Consider the following 17,910-nt stretch of genomic DNA (forward strand, 5'->3'; position numbering starts at 1 on the left):
AAATAAATATTTTTATATAGATATGGTTGTAACCTTGTGAATAAATTTTTTTGTAGGAGTTTTATCTGGAGGAGTTTGAATGAAAGTTTGCGCGTCTGATTCTGTATTTGCTCCTTTCGTCGGTTGTTCATCTTTAGAAATTCTTTTTTTTTGCAATAAATTTGTCTTCTACATAAGAACTAATTTCGAATGAGCATGCCTTGTTTTAATTTTATATATATATATATATATATATATATATATATATATTTAAATAATATAAATATATATTAAATAACATGTACATATTTTTTTGTAGAATTTAAATGTAAAACCTGTATTGTCTCCAATCCTACGTATTTTTCAGCGTCAATTATTTTTGAAACCGTGAAATTCTGGTTGGATGTTTTGAAATTGAATGCGGTCACCTTTAATTGAAATAGATATGTTCTGCCTATTAACATTTCAATTGCAGGCGGCATAATTTCTTTCTCTTCATCCTGTAATAATATAATTAAAGTTGGTTGTTTTATTCATTATAGCAAATCAGACATAATAAAAAATTGATTGTCAAAATAAATTTCAATCTCCTTTAATGAGTTTTAATGAGTTGGGTACCTTTTTCTCAAGAATGCTAATCTGTGCAACAGATTGCTGAACAATATTTTCTGCTTCCCTATCAAAAATCACAAAGTTGTTGATGCTGTGTGGTCTTCAACCTCTACTTGTAGTCTATACCTGCAAAGTTTTAAATAGAACATATTAAACCTAAAATTTATTTTTAACTTTAATAATAGTATATATTTGGTCGGATTTACCTTTTTAATGGGAAGTTAACTTTCTTATCGCAAGTAGGACACCAATAATATAAATTTAAATGATCACACTTCTTCCGACAGTCGTTGCATGAGAGATAGTATCATCGATACTGCGAGTCAACTTTTATAATTGTTGCTTCGCAAAAAAAAGTAGAATCTTGTAATTTTCGATGTTAGTTTTCTTTTGTGGTCAATATATATATTTTCCAAGAAATGAAATTTTTAACAATATTTTTTCTAACCTTTGCTCTCTTTCATTGATGAAATCTAAGACTTGTCTCACCGTTCTTTTGTTGTTTTCAACCAATTCTCTGTCAGCAACTAATGATTTCCTTGGTAGATCTATTGATTGAAGAATCTCTTTGGCATCCGTAACACTATGCAACATGTAATTGTTAATTTTATTTATAATTAATTTTTTTCTATAATATTCAATATATACCTATTTTTGAACTCTAGAACTTCTGGAATTGCCAAGTTTACGTAAAACTTTGTAGCATTTGTTGAAGAGAGTGATAGATTTCCTGCGTAATTGATGTAAGAATACCATTTATAATATTTTTTAAAAGGAACAATTTCATAATATTATTGCGATATAGGAATAACAATGTAGTTACGTACCGAGATATTTCTTCACAGTAGTTGAAGTGATAATATGAATTACAGGCTCAGAAATATGTAAGCAAGCATCTTTGTTTATCTCCTCTGCTAATTGTCCCCACAATGTTGTTCTGATTTTATTTTTGTTGCAAAAAAAATATTTGTAAAATTATTCAAATACAAAACCTTATAATGTTAGTATTAAATTTCTAAATGTATTACATTGTCTTGATTTTTCACCTCTTGTCTTGAAGCTCAATTAATTTTTTATTCACCTTCTTTCCTTTAGCCTGTATTTCCTCAATTGCAGTGATTTGTCCAATTACATCTGCCGGTAGTATATTTAAATTTTTTGAGCAAATGTTATAACAAAAAATAAGGTAGCATATAGTGAAGGGGATTTTTTTTACCTGTGAGGTAGACGTTATTATTCACTCGTCTGTCTAGAATAGTAAAAGGTATTATTTCGAATCTGTGCTATCCAATCTCATCACTTTCATTCATTTTCTGTTTAACAAAGGTTGCTTCATGGAAGTTTACCATATATTTGTTTGAAACAACTCTGTATTCATTTTTGTTGTCAACTACAGTGAAATTCTTTATCACATACACATGTCCTTCTTGAAGCAATGCTCTAAATTGATGAGTGAACTTATTTTTAATTGATGCTTGAATATGCTAACCCTATATATACATAAATGTAGATTTTTTTGAAATGTGCAATATAGTAATATTTTTCAAGAATAAACAATTATAATATTAAATTTCAAATAAAGAATGGGTGGCGAATACTTACTTCTTCATCAAGTAGAATTAAATCGAGGCTAATGAGTTCATTGTTTGACTTAATGTTAACAGCATCCCACATTCTTGTTAATCTAACATGTATTTGCCAATCTTGTTTGTCCTTGTGGAGTTGTCTTAGCAACTGGCATCCCCCTGCCATCTTTAGAGATCAGAATCTGAAAGGGAAAAAATTAGTAGAAGATTTTGTGTAATTATTATCTTTTCTTTTTAATAAATTCATATTTTTATTGATGTACCTGTATATAATTTGTTAAAAACTTCTTTATATACAATGTTTTTGGTGTACCTATTTTCGTCGCCATCATTTTTTTCTATTAATATCTTAAGACCATCAGGACATGTCACTCGGGAGACAGCAACATATTGTTGCCCATTAGTGAAAACAGGCTTTGGCAAATACAGGCCAACTTGTTTAATAGTTTGGCCCTGACTTTTGTTAATTGTCATTGCATAACAGACTCTGACTGGAAACTATCTTCGCCTCAAAACGAAAGGCCACTTTGATTCAGTAGTTGTTAATATGACCCTGGGTATGAGAACTCTTGTTCCAATATTTGTTCCTGTGATTATTCTTCCTTCGATAATCCAAGTGGCTAACTGAGTTACTATTAGCTGTGTGCCATTGCCCAATCCTGCATTTTGATTGATATTTCTCAAAAGCATTATAGGATTTCCAACTTTCAGATGAAGAACGTGATTTGGTAATTCTGGAAACTTTAATGTATTAAAAAACTCTACAAGATAAATCATGTCTTGATCAGCAACATTTGACGAAGCTTTACATATTGAATCTGAGCTAAGATATGAATGTTCTTCTCCATCAATGAATTGCATCATGTATGAGTTTATTTCATCGACTGTATGATTTTTTGGAGTCAGTATTGCTCTTTCTTGAAGATAATGTGCATCTTTGTAACTATTGTGAAATGACGGATATGTGATGGATACTATTTCACTTATGGGATTCTCTCCACCATGTATAAGTAGATAACTTGAAATTTTAATCCACAAAGGTTCACCATCTTCTTCTCTTGATATTGATTCAATCTTGCCATCTCCTATATCTAAAACTCATTTGCTGAATTATGTTATTAAATTAGATGTACTGTTGTCAGTTGAACTTGGATTCAATCTCATTTTTTTTTTTTATAAATTGAAGACCTTACAATGGTCCCATAAGTAGGAATTATTTATCGAACCAAGAACAACTTCATGTCTTCCTCCTTTTGGAACAACGGGAAGAATCTATCTGAAATCTCCACCAATAAGTACAGTTTTTCCTCCAAATGGCTTTTCGCATGAATTACTATCATCAAACCTTAATATGTCTTTTAAAGTTTTGTCTACGGCCTCAAAAGCATGTCGGTGGTGCATTGGTGCTTAATCCCATATAATAAGTGATGTATGTTTTATCAATTCTGCAAGTTGGGTACCTTGATGAATGCCGCACGTGGAGTTTTCTTCGAGATTGATAGGAATTTCGAATCTTGAATGAGCAGTCCGTCCTCCTTGTAAAATGAGAGCCGCTATTCCAGAGGATGCTATAGCCAAAACAATTTTGCCTTCCGAGCGCAATCTTGCAATTAAGGTTCTGTACACATATGTTTACCTGTCCCTCCATGGCCATAAATAAAAAATAATCCGCCTTTCTTTTCAGTTACTGCAGTTATTACAGAAACAAATATATTTCTTTGCTCTGAGTTAAGTCCGCTGTATAACTCGTTGTGCTCTATCCTTAGTTATTCCCTGTCATACGATGTTTCTTCTCTTATGAGTCGATTATTCAGTTGGCTGAGTAGTGCTACATCAGGCAGTGGGAGTGGTTTATAATCTGCCAAAGACTTTCCATTTCTCATGAGGATGATTTCAATCTCAAACAAAGTGTAACTTTGTATTTGATATTCATCTTACTCTAGTTGTGCATGTCCAAATGAATGTCGTTGGTGGTACTGAATATCATCAGATAACAGCTGCCAATTTCTTTCCCATAGCTCAAACGGATTAGCGATTTCACAAAAGAGTAGAAGAGTCACAAATAGTTATCTTAGTTGTGTTGCAGTTGCCCATTGTGAAGCCTCATTAATTGTATCATGCCACTCCTTGTCCCCATCCAACAGTCCAAGGGAATAGCATGCTGATTTAAATGTTGGATGTGTTACACCGTTTACTGTTCTAATCTCTTCATAGCTTCGTGGGCCTCTAACAATATTTAATAACATCCTCAAATAGAACCTTTCTCCAAAACTCGGATGTGCATAAACTATCCTCCCTATGCATTTCCCTTTTTTCCTTTGTTGCCACATCTTGTCTTTTTTATTCCATACGAATGTTGTGGGGAATTCAGCAAAGGTCAGATTTCGAGCATCTTCCTCAACGCTATTTGTATGCATCCATTGAGTGAACATTGTTGTTTCAACATCTTCCTTGTTTAGAACTTGGTTGATGGGTTCAGAATCTCTAAAAGTAATGCATTGCTCATCAGGAAGGTGAAACGCCATCCTTTCAACCGCAGGCGTTCGATGTTGAATATCAAATTGAAATATTCTCCAGCATGCTTCACATGCTGAGACATAACGACAGTCTAGATAACTTTTTATTTCATCAATTTTTTTAATTTTTGTATTATCATTTCCAGGATTGCTTGAAATGTCCTCTTCAACTATAATTGTTGTCCTGTCAGGTCCTTTATTGATGTACTTGAAAAGATATTTTATCGCTCTTGACCTGTTGCACCACTCAACATTTATGTGAGCTTGATATTTTATAATCAAATCAACATTGTGTGGTACTACATATCTGTTGTCTAGTTTGATATCTCCCTTTTGAACAAATCGATCATTATCTCTTCTTCTGTAAACTGGAAACCCATCTTCAGATAGTGTTGTGTCGTGTTGTCATTGTAAAAAAATTTCGGAAATTTTTTTCTGCAATAATTTCCCCTGATCAGACAAGGTGCTTTGCTGTTTGTTGCTCCATATGGTCCATGCATCATAAATTCTGCAACTGCTGCATATGCAGTATAATCACTTGTCTTATCTGGTATTTCTGCTGATATGATCTTGTCAATTTCAGATGGTGTTGGATACTTATCTGATTGATAAAGCCAAAGTAATATATGCGTGTGTGGCAGTCCTCTTTTCTGGAACTTAATAGTGTAGACAGTTGGAAGTTTAAAAAGTATCTAATATATTTTGTTATTATCTGTAAAATTTTGTTTATAAAAATTGCCATAAACTTATAAATAAATACCTGCTATGACTTCCAAAATGTTGTAATTTTATAAGATCTCTCATTAATTGATCGAGCTTAATCTTGAAAACTCTGGATTCAATGTCCGATCTATCATTTGGTTTTTGTCCAGAAATTTGATCAACAAACTTCTGAATTTCAGGCCACTTTGGATTTGCTGTAATGTTATAAATAGATCAGGATTTCCCGCCCATCTACAAATAGCCATTGCATCTTGATAATTCTGTACCATATATCTCGGGCCTCCTATAAATGATGATGGCAAAACAAGTCTTCTTCCTACTGAAGCTGGAGTCGTGTCACCTCTCACGACTGCATCACGTAAACCTTTATACAATTCTGCTCTTAATTGTGGTTGGTTATTGTGGATCCAGCGCAATCGTTCCTCTTCAATAGCTGTATAAGCATCAACTAAAAATTGTTGGAATAGACGCCCACCACGAATAATTGTTTGGCTCTCATTTTCTCTTTATTGAATTCTATATGCATAATATTCTCTCGTAGTCACACAATGTCTCTTCGTTTGCCTTCTTCCTTCGTTACATTTATATGGAATACCTAGATGGTAGCCATCTTCTCCATAAGGAAATAGAATTGGGTACTGCATTGCCATAAAACTTGGATTCAAATCACTGATACGCTGCAGGCCATCACCTATGTGCTCTACTATAACATCTCTTTCAACATTTGTCTTACTCAAGTCGCAATAATTAGTGCAGCTACTTTAGAAGTAGTTGGCATATTATACTGTCTTGCATCTCTGGCACGATTCCCAATAAGCCTTATATGAACATCATGTAAGTCGGATTCCTTGACACGGTCTCTTGCCATACGGAAAACCTTCGTAAGTTTATTGTAAGTATCGAACATATTTAACAATCCTTCAACAATTGTAGGATCTACGATGTCACACCTATTGTCCATACTAATTGCTCTTATTCTATTGGAAACCTCATTCTCTGTCATACATATAGAGCTGGGCAAATTTAGGTTTTTTTCCCATCTCCGGTAACAACGATCCAATTAGATGATGGTTTTGTCCATTTATTCGAAACACATATGGACCCCTTCCATCGTTGATACGTTTCTCAATGTTACCGCCCATCGATGTAAATGCAAATATAGAATTGTAACTTCTTATGTTGTCTCGAAATTTTGCAGCACGATTTTCTTTGTTATTATTCAAAAGCTCTGCCAGAAATTCAGGAGGCTACTGCATAACATGTATGTCAACCTTTTCTTAGTTGCAACAAATTGAGAATTTTGGATTTGTTGTCCTGTTACACTTATGAACTCGTTCCTCGTACCATAGTATTGCCATACAGTGTGGACACACATAACCTGGACTTCCAAAGTTCCATGCCTCGTAGAATTTTCTAGGTCAATAAACAGTCAAACTCTCTAAGTTATAGGGTTTTTTAAAAAAAAAAAAATTTCTACCTAATCATACACAGAACTCTTACTTTGGCCGACTTCTTCAACAAAGTTTGTATTTTCATCCTCCATCAATATATCTCCATCTTCATAAGTGCTTTGGTTTTCTGCTTAAAATATATGAAATGAAAATTTGTAACAATTCCTTATGTACCCTAACAATTACTCTTGCCTAGTATTGTCATTATATATTAGCATAAGATATAGATAAATTTAGGTACTATAACTATTACCTTCATTTATTTTCCTTCTTTCTTGCATCCGTCCAACTTAAAGCCCTCTAGAGCATGAACCTAAGCTTAATTCTGGACTATTGGGACATCTGTTGTGTCTTTTGTTTCTACTTGCTCTAACCGTTACAGTATCTACTTAATAGCATAAAAATTAATCCAAAGTTTTTTTATTGACAACTGTTTTCCAAATTAAAACTTAATAATTTAGTATCTTACCTCTAGTATTAACACATGGTGGTTGAAGAATATATCTATCGCTGGTAATTATATTCATTCTATGAACAGTTGTTGATGTTTGGATACTACCATCCGCATTGACAACAGAGTGTGACACAATATTTATTAAATTGGTCGTTCTAGTATTTGCGCGTGCAATGTTTTGGGTAGAATGAATTTCAACATTCCTAGTGCCGCTTCTTATTCTCCGTGCATTAATAATTAATCTTCGATGCATTCGTGCAGCTCTACATCTTTCCATCCTATGCATTGTCATTCTCAATCTATTAAAAATAATAAAAAACTAAAGAAGTCGATTAATGAAATCTAACAAATGAACAAAATTGTATCATCTAATTTTAAAATATCTGATTATTCTATATTAAGTAAGTATGAATTATAAAGTTCAAACAAATTTCTAATCATATGTAATTTAAGTCTAGTAAAAAATGAATCTTATATTACATAAACAATAATGTTTCATCAAAACTGACGATTTTTTACATTAAAATATTAAACACGAAATATTATTTAATTTTTTTTAGAACTAAAAAATTCTTAGTAATTCTTTATTAAATCTTGATTGTTGTAGTTAAATTGAAAGAAAATATTAAATTTAATTATCTTACGTAATAAAGAAAAATTGATTCAAAATTTTAAAGTATAGAAGACAATATGGCAGTTCAATAATATACATGAAATATGCAACAAATTTTTTTTTTAGAGAACCAAAATAATCTTAGTTAATTTTTTTCAACTTCGATATGATATGTAAATACAATTGAAGAATTAATTCATTATAAATATAATGTTTAATGAGAAAAAAGTAAATAAATTTTATTTCATCTATCACTCTTTTAGCTGTATTATAAAAAACTCCAAAGCAATATTGTAAAAAAGCAGTATTGTAAAAAAATGGCTAAGTGTGCAAAAATAAATTGATTGCAGAGAGCATCTAAAACCCAGATGGATGTGGGTGAAAAGATGGCTGAGTTGTGGTAGCAGATAAGGATGGAAAATGGGGTAAATAATACCGATTGTGCAAGAAGAAGAAATTGAATGCAAAGAAAGTCAATCTGGGTTAAAGTCCATCTAAAACCCAGATGGATAAAACACAAAGTAAAATAGCACAACCATACGATAATAGTAAGAGCAATGATAGATACAAGGGAGCCCTTGCATAAAGAGCCACAAAAGGGCTCTTCATTGGATCCACGTCATTTTCAGTTACATTTTAAAATCGGTTGAAAAAAGTAAAATTAGTTACATTTGATGATATGGATCCAATCAATAGCCCTCTTTTGGCTCTTTATGCAAGGGATCTCTTGTATCTATCATTCCTCTAATAGTAAATATCAAACCCTTATTAAAGCTATTTAAATAAAAAAAAGTTCAAGACAATGGGGTAATAAAATCAACGGGCTAAAAATATTTAAGCAAAGATTTCATTTATGACATATCTCATTTAATTTTTTAAAATGGAATGGTGACATCAACATAAAATGAATATTCTTATTTTTTGTTCTTTAGCCAATAAATTTAATAAGCTTTTCTTTTAAATTATCATATTGTATTCATTTGTTTTTTGGGTTGTAAAAATTTAATCATAAAATTATAAGTTGTTGATGTTCAGTTTAAAAGGAATACTAAAGATTTAATATTTGGATAAAAAACTAAAGCAAGTAGGTATGCATTAATCAACAATTGAATTTGTTCATTACAATCAACTAACTTATAAACAAACTTCACTACTGTGCTCTGTTACGGTATTACAAAATCAATAAATTATAAAACTAATTGTCACTATGATTAGAAGATGATGAAGCACCCTTGTTGAGCTGTTTCTTCAGGTCTTTGTAGTCTTTTAACAATTCTTCATACATATGTTCGAGAAGTTCGTAATTGAATTTTAATAGTTGCAGTTCTTCATAATTGTAGTCTTCAATATCTAGATCATAGTGTAACTTTATGTGTCCAATTCCAAGCTTTGCGACATATTCCTCCGCGTCACTCTTATTCTTGAAAGGGTTTCCAATTAATGTCACTATCGAACATTTTTCAAGTGTGTTAGTTATATCAACAAAAGCTAGACAATATCCTGTTTTGGCACTTTGTTTAAATGTATAAATTGCTGGTGGTTATCTTTTGATTTGTAATATATCATTCGACAAATCTTAGAAAGAGATTGTATAAAATTTCCTTTCCATTTTATCTGCAACAACAAATTAAACATGCTACTTCATCATGTTAGTTAATTTAAAAAAAAAATTATAAATAAAAAATCTATTATAAATCTTTGCATTCTAATTCACAATATTGTATAGGAAAAAATTCACAGCAGAACCAATAACGATTTTTTATGCAAGTGAAATATGATGATGAACAAACCAGAATATGGTATGACGAATACACAAAACCCTTAGCTGTATACCCCCAACCGTCAACCCCTAACAGTATAACCCAACCCAACTCCAAATAATGCTACTTAAACGTTTTTTTACCAAATAAAAAGGAGGAGGGGGTTCTCGTACCTGAAACGGAAAGAAAGTTGGAGGGAGAGTTGGGTAACCGTTAGAATAGGATTAGCGTTTTTCTCCAGCTGAACCGTTTTTCTGTAGAAGTGAGAATAGCCACAATAGGGAAGTTATAAAATGTTTCTGAAAAGCCACACCCTTTTTGAAAAATTAAAAAAATAGCCACAACGATTTGGGTTTTTTGCGTTACAAAAAAAAAGGGATCGATGCGGTTTGCAAAGGGTGCCATGTGGCACACCCTCAGCGTACTACATCTATAAAAAGTTTCTGAAAAGCCACACCATTTTTGAAAAATTAAAAAAATAGCCACAACGGTTTGGGTTTTTTGCATTAAAAAAAAATGGATAGATGCAGTTTGCAGGGGATGGCCGAGGGAAGAAAAGGGGGCGAATATATCACTTTCCCATATGACTATGTCCAAGTGTCTCCATTTATAGAAAACATAGTAAAAAAGGAGGCGGCTAATATTGACTTCATGGGCACTTGTGCCACATGGACATGATCAGATCCATTGATCTAACTATTAACACCTTTGATCAAACAATCCTAGGCCCTAGATCCATCAACCATCTCTGTTTCAGGGCTTCCCCAAGAATATCTAAACAGTTGATTTTGTAATCCTTTATCTTACTCATGGGACCAAGACCATGTGGGCCGCCTCCAGTAGAAGATCAGTGGCTCATAAATGCCCTCCTATAACATCGATTTCTTGATGGAATGATCTTAGCCATCCAATTTTTTTTTTAAAGTTATCATTCACCAACAGCTTTGATTGGAATGTCCATTGAGTAAAATCATTGGCTAAATTTTGGAGATTTTATACTTTGTAAGATACTTTGTAAGCCCTTATAGTACAGTATTTTCAAAGAGTACTATACTGCTCACGCCATATAGGATGATCCAACCCGTTCATTTGTCGGGCCACAACATAGATAGGTTGAGCCCCAAAAATCAGAGGATTAGAATCACCCTAGGCAAATCATACTTCTGCCGCAAAGGATAGGCGACAAGCCGAAAAGTAGCCTCTGTGAAAGTGGCTAGCGAATCCCTATACACAAAAAATCTTAAAAATAAATATGATTTGCGCAAAGGTGGCTAACAATAAATAATAGCAATTTTTAATAATCATACAAGTACTAAGTTTTAAAAAAATTACGAAAAAATGGAAGCAAAGGAAAAATTACCCAAAAAATACCAATAGAATATATTAAAATATGACAATTACCAAAAAAAACCTACAAAGAAAATTATAAAATTATGACAATTACGGGTTATGAGGATAAGAACGAATTTCTTTCCTTGTCCTTTTCCAAGATACTGTTATTTTAATTTAATTTGCTTTTACTCTCTCGTCTTCTTCACTTGCAGAAAACGATATCAGATACCGTAATGCAGCGGCTCTTGGATATCAAAGATTCTTTCCTTTTGTGGCTCAATTCCTCGTCCCTATAATTTAATAAAGCCACATCCGTTGTCATATATTCCATTTTATCATCTTTTGGACCTCGAATTTGACATTTACAAAAGACAGTCGATCTTGGAAAGGGCTACAGACTCAGTGTTGCAAAGAGGGATTCAACCACAAAGGGGTTAGTGATTATTTAATTTTTTTCGCCAATCCGGTCAGTATCTCTCAGGTAAAAAATTTAGGTTTCTGTTACAAACCCAAATCTGTTCTCAACGTAATTGATAAGGTTTAGTCATTCTCTGTGTTCAAAAAACCCAATTTTCAGGATAAATTTCTTCATTGCTTTGAAAAATGCTACTTAAATGTTTTTTTACCAAATAAAAAGGAGGATGGGGGTTCTCGTACCTGAAACGGAAAGAAAGTCGGAGGGAGAGTTAGGTAACCGTTAGAATAGGATTAGCGTTTTTCTCCAGGGGAACCGTTTTTCTGTAGAAGTGAGAATAGCCACAACAGGGAAGTTATAAAACGTTTCTGAAAAGCCACACCCTTTTTGAAAAATTAAAAAAATAGCCACAACGGTTTGGGTTTTTTGCGTTAAAAAAAAAGGGATAGATGCGGTTTGCAGGGGGTGCCACGTGGCACACCCTCAGCGTACCACATCTATAAAACGTTTCTGAAAAGCCACACCCTTTTTGAAAAATTAAAAAAATAGCCACAACGGTTTGGGTTTTTTGCGTTAAAAAAAAAAAGGAAGAGGGATAGATGCGGTTTACAGGGAGGGTGCCACGTGGCACACCCTCAACGTACCACATCCAGCTTTATATAGATGAAAAATTAAAAAAAAAATGCCACAACGGTTTGGGTTTTTTGCGTTAAAAAAAAGGGGTAGATGCGGTTTGCAGGGGGTGCCATGTGGCACACCCCCAGCGTATCACATCTATAAAACGTTTCTGAAAAGCCACACCCTTTTTGAAAAATTAAAAAAGTAGCCACAAAGGTCTAGGTTTTTTGCGTTAAAAAAGAAAAGAACAAGGGATAGATGTGGTTTGCAACTAGGGTGCCACGTGGCACACGAAACTAAGAAGAGCTTCATAATAATTAAAGATGTGATTTAAGTTTTACAAATGTTAAAAGCACATTTGCAGAAATGAGTTATTTTTGTAGTTTCTAATCTGTATCACTCCTTAGGTTTAGTCATGCATAAAAGCTTCATCCATAAATGTTCAGCCAAAAACCCAAACCCCTTCACTGTATAGGAAGAAACCCAAAAATCCAAATTGTTGTGTTGATGGTATGTCTTCTAAATAACTTAGGAATCTTTTTTAAATGTTTGACAAAATTTTGAATGAACCTTCAGTCAGGAAACATACATTTTGAGGAAAAATAAAAATTTAAAAACTTATACAACAGACAAACAAACACACAAAAGAAACTAAGGAAATAACTCGGGCGTTCCAGTGGAAGAGCACGTGCCTTAAAAACATTGACAAATCTGACCCCATATGGATTAATCTTGTTTGAATTGCTGCCAAGTCAGTTCGTAGCATCTCAGACATCATAGCTGACAATTGGCGAGCTTGAAAAGGCAAAAAACGAATATGAACCTGCAAGTAAGTATTTAAAACCCAATAACCTAGATTCAACAAATCCAAAACCTTAAAAACCCAATATAAACAATGTTGTGCTTACGGAGGATTCAAATATTAGTTCTCCCTTCAAAAAGAAGACGGCCATTGAAATTTCGGTAAACATTCGCAATGCTTATTTGCATAAATTGTGGCCCAACAAATGAACGCTTTGGATCACCCACCCTACGGTGCAATCTGTACAGTACATTTTGAAAAACGGGTCACACGGGCAGGGTCAAAATGACAAGGAAAATTTTAAGGGTCATTGAGCTTGGACCCGCACCGGGCCACACAGGCCGGGTCGACCCGCGAGTCACCCGGATTTTTGACGTATTTATTTTTAAGATTTTTTTTGTATAGGGATTCGCTAGCCACTTTCGCCGAGGCTACTTTTCGGCTTGTCGCCCATCCTTTACTGCAGAAGTACGATTTGCGCGAAGGTGGCTAGCAATAAATAATAGCAATTTATAATAATCATATGGGTACTAAGTTTTAAATGAAAAATTAGAAAAAAATGGAAGCAAAGTAGAAAAATTACCCAAAAAATACCAATAGAATGTATTAAAATATGACAATTACCAAAAAAAACCTACAAAGAAAATTATAAAATTATGACAATTACGGGTTATGAGGATAAGAACGAATTTCTTTCCTTGTCCTTTTCCAAGATACTGTTATTTTAATTTAATTTGCTTTTACTCTCTCATCTTCTTCACTTGCAGAAAACGATATCAAATACCGTAATGCAGCGGCTCTTGGATATCAAAGATTCTTTCCTTTTGTGGCTCAATTCCTCGTCCCTATAATTTAATAAAGCCACATCCGTTGTCATATATTCCATTTTATCATCTTTTGGACCTCGAATTTGACATTTACAAAAGACAGTCGATCTTGGAAAGGGCTACAGACTCAGTGTTGCAAAGAGGGATTCAACCACAAAGGGGTTAGTGATTATTAGAATTTATCCAAATTAAACGAGGCGATAAAGAGATATTTTCAAGCACTCGAACACTCTAACAAAGAGGGATTCAACCACAAAGGGGTTAGTGATTATTTAATTTTCAGGATATATTTCTTCATTGCTTTGAAAAAGCTACTTAAATGTTCTTTTTACCAAATAAAAAGGAGGAGGGGGTTCTCGTACCTGAAACGGAAAGAAAGTTAGAGGGAGAGTTGGGTAACCGTTAGAATAGGATTAGAGTTTTTCTCCAGAGGAACCATTTTTCTGTAGAAGTGAGAATAGCCACAACAGGGAAGTTATAAAACGTTTATGAAAAACCACACCATTTTTGAAAAATTAAAAAAATAGCCACAACGGTTTGGGTTTTTTGAGTTAAAAAAAAGGGATAGATGCGGTTTGCAGGGGGTGCCACGTGGCACACCCTCAGCGTACCACATTTATAAAACGTTTCTGAAAAGCCACACCGTTTTTGAAAAATTAAAAAAATAGCCTCAACGGTTTGGGTTTTTCGCATTAAAAAAAGAAGAAGAAGGGATAGATGCGGTTTGCAGGGAGGGTGCCACGTGGCACACCCTTAGCGTACCACATCCAGCTTATATATATATATATATATATATATATATATATATATATATATATATATATATAGAGAGAGAGAGAGAGAGAGAGAGAGAGAGAAAACGGTTCCTACACATATGTGTAGAGAGTTCTCTACACACTAGCTTAAAATACAGTGGGGGCCCACATTGTTTGGGTGATCCAAGCCATCCATTTTAAAGGCCCTCACATAGATAGGGTGTCTACAAAAAATCAGATCCATAGGATCATCCCAACCCTACGATTTGTGGAGGTAAAATGGATGTCTTTAAACCTTCACAAATTAGTCCATTTTTTGCCTCCACAGTTCGAATGGTTAGGATGATCCTATGGATCTGATTTTTTGTGGACACCCTATCTATGTGAGGGCCTTAAAAATGAATGGTTTGGATCACCCAAATAATGTGGCCCCCACTGTATTTTAAGCTAGTGTGTAGATAACTTATCTACACATATGTGTAGGAACCGTTTTCTCATATATATATATGAAAACAGTTCCTACACACATGTGTAGATAAGTTATCTACACACTAGCTTAAAATACAGTGGGGGCCACATTATTTGGGTGATCCAAACCATTCATTTTTAAGGCCCTCACATAGATAGGGTGTCCACAAAAAATCAGATCCATAGGATCATCCTAACCATTCGAACTGTGGAAAGGATTAATTTGTGAAGGTTTAAAGACATCCATTTTACCTCCACAAATCGTAGGGTTGGGATGATCCTATGGATCTGATTTTTTATAGACACCCTATCTATGTGAGGGCGTTTAAAATGGATGGCTTGGATCACCCAAACAATGTGGGCCCCCACTGTATTTTAAGCTAGTGTGTAGAGAGTTCTCTACACATATGTGTAGGAACCGTTTTCTATATTAAACTCTGCACTTGAAGGTATGTCCTACAATAACTGCCAAAAGAACTAACAGCCACTTCCTGGGCCCACGAATACCTTTTTGATGTAATCAAAGGAAGTTGATTTAATTGGCACAAATCAGATTCATCGGTGTTGATCCTCCTGGATTGAATAATCCTGGCCCTTAATCAATGACCTCTTATTTTTTAGGATTCTGCCAATAAAACCTAGTCCGTTGATTTTTTATATTCCATGATCTTATGGATGGGATGTCTGTTTGAAACATAACTACAACGAAGAGGATTATCTCACTAGACCCAAAAGATCAACAGTCTCGATCATACATACATATTCTGGATCCAATTATTGACCATTAGGATTAATCTCGACCGTCCGTGTACCAAGTGTGCCATGTCATCTACCTTCTTCCCCGGAAAAAAATGGTCGCATTCATACATACACTTCGCATGCGAATAGATCGGCCCCTCAAGCTCTCGCCACGTGCCAGCACGAGGAAGAGCGTGACAGAACCTCAAATCGCCACGTGCCATCACACTCAATATGAGACGTGGTATTCGTTTTAAAGCAAAAACTTACCGAATGGCATGTGGGGGTAGCGGCCTCCCACGTGGAAAGCACTTGATAAGCAGTCTTATGATAGTAGTTTCGAATTTCTCTTTGTAATCCCCTAAATACCCCTCGATAAAACCATCGTAACTTTATCCTTTCCAGTAAAATCCCAACTATTGGGCCCCACTTTTTCTTCCTTTGTAAGTCCTGACAAATATCGTAAGGCCAACTTGATCGGATGATCCAGGCCCTTGATCCATCAAGTCTTATTAAGAAAATTTAAACTGTTGATTTTGCATCTTTATCTTACGCACAGATTGTGTGGTTCCCTGACGATGTTCTACAAGATCAACGGTCATGATTTCACATACATCTGGATGGCGAACCAATAGTTGACTTTTACCATTGATCGTAAGAGTGACTTTCTGCTTAGTAGTTCTCTTTGAGCAATGGTCAACATTCAAATTCAATGGCTAAGATCATCCAGGCATTGCCTCTCTAGTGTGGGGGCCAGCAAATGATGGGTTTGGATCATTAACCAAGGCTTTAAATGAATGATTTATAGGTGTGTGCATACATTAGTGGACCCACCAATTGAACGATCTAGATATAAAATAGGATTATTTAAAAAGGAAATATAGAAAAGATTTTCTTTCCATTTTTGGCCATAAACATGTACCGGATCTGTTCCATTCTTCTAAGAGGCCAGTTAGGGGTAAAACCCGACCATCCAATAAGCACATGACATGTGTTTTTATGCCAAACTTAAGGGACCAAACTTGCCTATTATAGGACGAGGTTAAAACAGTCATTTCATCTCCAACCCCATGAGGGAAGCTGCCCTAGAAGTGAGTTCAAGTCCCTTGAGGCAACCTTCCTAAAAGTAGGGGTGCAACTCGGGTGAGGTTGAACCCTACTCGACCCAACCCGAGTTCCAACCCGGCGGGGTTCAACCCTACCCAACCCGAGGAACAATTTCCTCAACCCGACCTAACTCGATTTCCATATTGAATCGTGTTTAGACCATATAAATATGTTGGCCCCACTTGTACTTTTGTTTAGAGGAGGCCATGGAGACGGGGGGAGCTAGAATTTCGTGGATGACGAAGGAAAGAAAAAACGATTTAGGGTTTATACTTTTTAGGGTTTCATTTTTTTATTCTTGGGAAAGACCCCAAAAGTCTAAATAACTATTAAAAGTTTAAAACTAAAAGACTATAAGTCTAGAACCATAAATATTACTAACATTTGAAAATATATATATATATATAAAAAAAAAAAAACTGAGCAGAAAATGGTCGGGTTACAATTCGGGTCGGGTTGCCCGATACCCCAACCCGATCCAACCTGATTTTCAATCGGGTTATAAATTCCCAACCTGCAACCTGCAACCCAACCTAACTTGCCCAAAAATCGGGTTGAACCCGACCTGAGTTGCACCCCTACCTAAAAGCTCGGTCACGTAAATAGTAAACAAGTTCCATTAGGAAACTTGAGGATCTACAAGAAAAACATGAAAACCGACTTCTTACGGAAGTCGACCAATAAGGAAAGTCTTAAAGAAAGGCAAGTCCACTAAACTGCCTAGGACTCTAATGCTATGAAAGGACCCCTACACTCAAAGGTTCGTATCTAGCATCTAACATCTAAGACACTGTTACTCTGCTCCTTGTTGTTTGGATTATCTCTTATTGTGCTGATTTCTGATTTTAGCGTCTGAGGGTCTTCCAGGAGTCCGAACTCCGAGCCCTCTAACATGTGTTCTTTGGAGCGCAAGACGTGCACATATAGACGTTCAACTCAAGGTCATCCGGCCAAAGCAATTTTTGGCACCAACAAGGCCCACCAGATGAAAGGCCTAGATCTCGTATGCTTATGTGCCAGAAAAGGCAACAAAAGAAATAAAATAAAAGAAAAAGGGGCTAATTAGCAGATCAACACTTACAAATGACTGCATTTTCGCTAGGGGTGGCAATGGTTCGGTTTCGGTTCGGTTTGACCCCCAAACCGAACCGAAC

The 17,910-nt window shown here is 34.8% G+C and overlaps 1 long non-coding RNA gene across 1 annotated transcript; it reads right to left on the bottom strand.

Moving 5' to 3' along the window:
- Nucleotides 1-600: 600 nt before the first annotated feature.
- Nucleotides 601-11,796, bottom strand: LOC143887911 (uncharacterized). The gene is made up of 3 exons (XR_013254411.1): nt 11,684-11,796; nt 9,868-9,948; nt 601-717 (listed from the first exon to the last, which is right to left on the bottom strand). It is a non-coding gene; the product is annotated as an uncharacterized LOC143887911 (long non-coding RNA).
- Nucleotides 11,797-17,910: the final 6,114 nt, after the last annotated feature.

Source organism: Tasmannia lanceolata, unplaced genomic scaffold, assembly GCF_043159265.1.
Source record: "Tasmannia lanceolata isolate RefF3 unplaced genomic scaffold, GAP_Taslan_0.1 ptg000012l, whole genome shotgun sequence".
NCBI classification, from domain to species: domain Eukaryota; kingdom Viridiplantae; phylum Streptophyta; class Magnoliopsida; order Canellales; family Winteraceae; genus Tasmannia; species Tasmannia lanceolata.